Here is a 4,162-nt window from a genome sequence, read left to right on the forward strand (position 1 = left end):
GACTGAAAAAACAAATGGGTTGGTGGCTGTAATGCACATAATTTATGAAAGTTGCCAATCGCAATATAAAGTCAAGAGAAGAAAAATCCTGGAAGGAGAAATGACTAGAAACGATTCGGTTGACCGTTTTATGTGTGGATTAATTGGTGGAGTAGAAGACCTTGTGCATTTCAGGTCAAATAACAACTCAATGTTTATCCCTGGACAAATTCGCTATTTATCCTTTGCTGCCTGACGGGCAGTAATTAAACTTTGGTCAATTTATGTTGTTCCTACCCAGTGTGTAGGTGTTCTGATTTTAACTCCCTGGGTTTTACCGTCATGCTGTGGAGGTTTGGTCAGGACATGTCGTTTTAATTTGTTCGTTTTGAGAGAATAATTACTAAGCACATCCCCGCACAAAACACATTGTGGTCGCTCCTCGTTATCTCTCAAAGTTTATATGAAACCAAGAGACAGCGATGAGTTTATGAGCTGAATCAGAACTTGTGGTTAGCTTGAGTCCATGTGCTGACAGCGGTGAGTGATGGCGAGTGAAAATGACGTCAGTGGCTGACAGCACATCATCTGCTGCTGGCTGATGAACGACAGCGCTGCAGCGTGTGGGTCGCGAGTGATCTTAAATAAAACTGCAGAAAAACGATCCGGTAAACCGCGAAGCACACGGGCTTCTCTCTCCCACTCACGCAGCTACCATATTGAGCAGTGACACTTCTATGGGGAATGAAAAGTGCCATAAAATACCGCCATGAATTAACGTGAACTGTCAATGGAAACAAGTTTTTTTCCTAAGGCATCAAACTGCCGACGTGTACACGTCATGTACATGTAGTGTTCACATCGTGTAATGTGGCATCGACCACCTCACGTCAGTTTGCTTCTAAGGTTGTTATGAAAGATCTTACCGTGGATGCCTTAAACGACTACATCTGTTATGAGTCACGTGCTTGTTTGTCTGTTTAGTTTAGAAAATATCTCACCATGAACACCTTACAAACATCTACATGATTTTGTCATATTTTTCATTGCCAGAATAATCTAGTCAATTTCATTTGTCGATTTAGCTAAAATAGGCCTATTACCTCGCTACAAAAAATATTAGCCTAGTTGATATCACAGACATTCACCTTTACTGTGTAGATATGATTATTTCTCACATCAATACAGACACAAGGACTTCTTTGTAGGAGCTAGCCATATTCAGAGATAAGAAGTACACTAGGTCTCTAGGGGCACAATCAAAACAACTCAGAACTTGGCAATCTCTGACTTCAGTGCTTTCATGACAACTGGGACTCCAAAACAAAATAAACTCTGGGACTGGGATTTTTGGTTCTTGTTTTTAAGTCATCCAACTTGGCATTCCAATTCAGAAACTCTGGCATCTTTCTCTGACCTTAATCACTGATGTCCTGATATGACTTCATTTCCCCCCCTGAATTCTGGTGTGTGGAATAGAGAGGACGTGGGTGCTGTGTGGATGGGAGCTCACTTGTTTTCAACAGGCAGTCAGTCTCGGAAGGGAGACTATAAAGTCAAGGTGCTGCTGCTGGCTTTGTTCTGAGAGTTTGCAGTGCTAGTGTTTTTAGTTAATCTGTGCGTCTCACATTATGTGCCCAGTATGATAGTTTTCTTGCTCTTTCTTAGCAGATAATGACATGACAATAACAGTAGCTAATGTAATGAAAAGTTGGAGGGTGGTGGGTAATGGAGGACATCAGGTGGCTCCATGTCTGGGTGTTGGGCAGAACCCCTAGGTTCTGGAGAATAGGAGCAGAGTAAAGGGAACAGGGTAGTAGACATGTAAACAAGCAAACACACAGGTTACAGGTATGTCAAAATACAGTTACCGAATTATTTAATTTAAATGTTTGGTTAGACATGCGATATCGTTAATGGCAGACAGAAAATAAAGAATACCTGTCTGTAATTGTTTGTCAGTGGGGTTGATGAGGGAGGTAAGGGATGGTCCCTGGAAAATATAGATTAGTTGTGAGAAACTCCAGGTTGATGTCGTGACCACCGGAGTCATACACCTTAACAGTACCTACCTGGAAGCAGTGGTTACTTAACAAGTCCCAGTCGTTAGCCTTGAGATTGACTATTTGGAGAAACCCCTGGGCCAGTACTGGTACTGCTGACAGCATGGCGATGCTGCCCACCACAAGGAGGCAAATGCAAATAGTTATCTGAGATGTTTATATTCACCTTAACAGATGGTGAGCCCAGCTTTGAGAAACAGAGCAGCAAGGTTTCCCAGTTCTCGCCTTCCTTTCATCCTTCTTCCAAACCATTCACCCAGATTTTGAAACACTTGGTACCCTTGATTCTCCTCCAATGGCAATCCTGTTTCTCCTGCGCTATGTTCAGTCTCACCTTGATTGGTAATAGAAATCAATTATATTTCATATTACTACAAATACATCTTATATCGCTTGGAAGGCCAGAAAATAAATTGACAGCGGAAAATAATTTCTACCTGATCCACATCCTTCTCAGCCCATGCCTGAAGGTGGTCCTCGAGGCCTTCTGATCTGGTTTGACAACTTCCACCACATCAGGTGGAGTTTCAGTGATCTCAAAGTACGTTATACAAAAATAGCAATAGACACTCACTAAACACACATTTTTTATACTACAGTATATGCAATAATTGTATATACAATTGCATTGTTTACCTCAGTAAACAGCTGCAGCTCCCGTCCGTACAGCAGGCGATAGGGTGAGTACTCTGGAGGCCTGGACACTGCTGTTGTGTGCGAAGATAATTACCTTCAGATTGGCCTCCCACCATTCCTGGTACCCGTCAAGAGACTTGCCCATGGCAGTCCTGTTGGTCCGTTTATACAAACCTGGAGTCACCATACATCTACACATTTTATATAAACTCACTGTACTATCAGTGTCGAAAAAAATATAAATTACTGGAGGCCTGTGAAACAATTCTACAACCATTACATGTTAGCTAACATTGACTCAAACCAACTAGCCTAGCGCTAACTAACGCTTAGTCAAGCTACATTTGGTTAGCATCAAGCTAGTGAACTGTTAAACGCTATTTTCATACAAATATTAACACTAACACATTGTGACATCACATTACCTGAGCATTTTTTTCATAGGAAATAAAACAAATTGGATCTAAAATATTGTTGGAAAAAAAAGTACAGAGTTCGGTCGCCATCTTAATCCCTTCTCTTACATGTAAACCATTAGCAACCTAGCCAAACTCCATTACTTACAATGGGGAAAAAAAACAACCCGTTTTTCACTCGGTTAAAAATCCCTTCAATTGCCTTCAAACATGAAACTCGTGGACTAGGTAATTAACCATGCTACCTCAATATTTTGAATCATATTACACAACTGAATTAATAGGGTAAAATGATGAGACGCAGAAACGTTTGTCTTCAGTAGTACTCATTCTCCGAGATTGAAGAAATCTCCAAGGCACTGTTGCCAACTCCTCAGGAAAGGAAAGTAGCTATCCTAAAAGTCGCTAAATGTCATAATCGCCTAATTTGCATAATTGTCAATGTGCATGTAATTGTGATGGACGCTGTGGGAGAGACAAAAAGGGAGTAAAAACACCCTAAATATGTTAAGAACTACAAATGAACTTTCTTCTGTCGATTCTTGTATTTTTTAAATGTCACAATTCCACCCCTCCTCCTTTATCTGGATTTGGGACTGGCAAAAGTGACCCAAAAGAGACACTCTGGTGGAGTTACTTTGTTTTTTATTTAATTTTTTGTTTTTTGTTTAGTTTTCTTAATTTGGTTTGGTTTTTAACCTTATGGTCCACTTAGGAGCCTACAAGTCACAGTAAAACATTTTTTACATTTTTTTGTATACAATTTAAATGGACCAAAAAGAGACCATAGAAAAAAACTGTCAATGGCAATGTGAGAAAATTATGGTAACTAGTCTGGCTCTAATTCATTTTTTTGTTGTGTTTTATTAAACTATGCAGTCTGGACGCGGAGGGGTGAACATCTCCTGCTCTGACTGCAGCGTGAGGACTGGGCCTGTGAGTGCTTTGGTACGGGGGTGGGGCCCACTGCAGCACCCGCTGCTTGTTGAGAAGAGTAAGAGTGCTTTCACGTCAGTCTCCAATAACACCAGAAAAGGTCGCTAGATTTTTCCCAAGTCGCTTTTTTGA

At 40.8% G+C, this 4,162-nt stretch overlaps 1 long non-coding RNA gene across 5 annotated transcripts; it reads right to left on the reverse strand.

Annotated features, from left to right (window-relative positions):
• Nucleotides 1-217: 217 nt before the first annotated feature.
• On the reverse strand, nt 218-3,658 carry LOC124039119. 5 transcript variants are annotated; one of them, XR_006839510.1, is made up of 7 exons: nt 3,243-3,658; nt 3,104-3,141; nt 2,679-2,830; nt 2,480-2,546; nt 2,209-2,376; nt 1,921-1,972; nt 218-1,760 (listed from the first exon to the last, which is right to left on the reverse strand). It is a non-coding gene; the product is annotated as an uncharacterized LOC124039119 (long non-coding RNA). The 5 variants fall into 5 exon arrangements; XR_006839511.1 differs by lacking the exon at nt 3,104-3,141 and having other exon boundaries at nt 2,679-2,749; XR_006839508.1 differs by lacking the exon at nt 3,104-3,141.
• Nucleotides 3,659-4,162: the final 504 nt, after the last annotated feature.

This window comes from Oncorhynchus gorbuscha, linkage group LG07, assembly GCF_021184085.1.
Source record: "Oncorhynchus gorbuscha isolate QuinsamMale2020 ecotype Even-year linkage group LG07, OgorEven_v1.0, whole genome shotgun sequence".
NCBI classification, from domain to species: domain Eukaryota; kingdom Metazoa; phylum Chordata; class Actinopteri; order Salmoniformes; family Salmonidae; genus Oncorhynchus; species Oncorhynchus gorbuscha.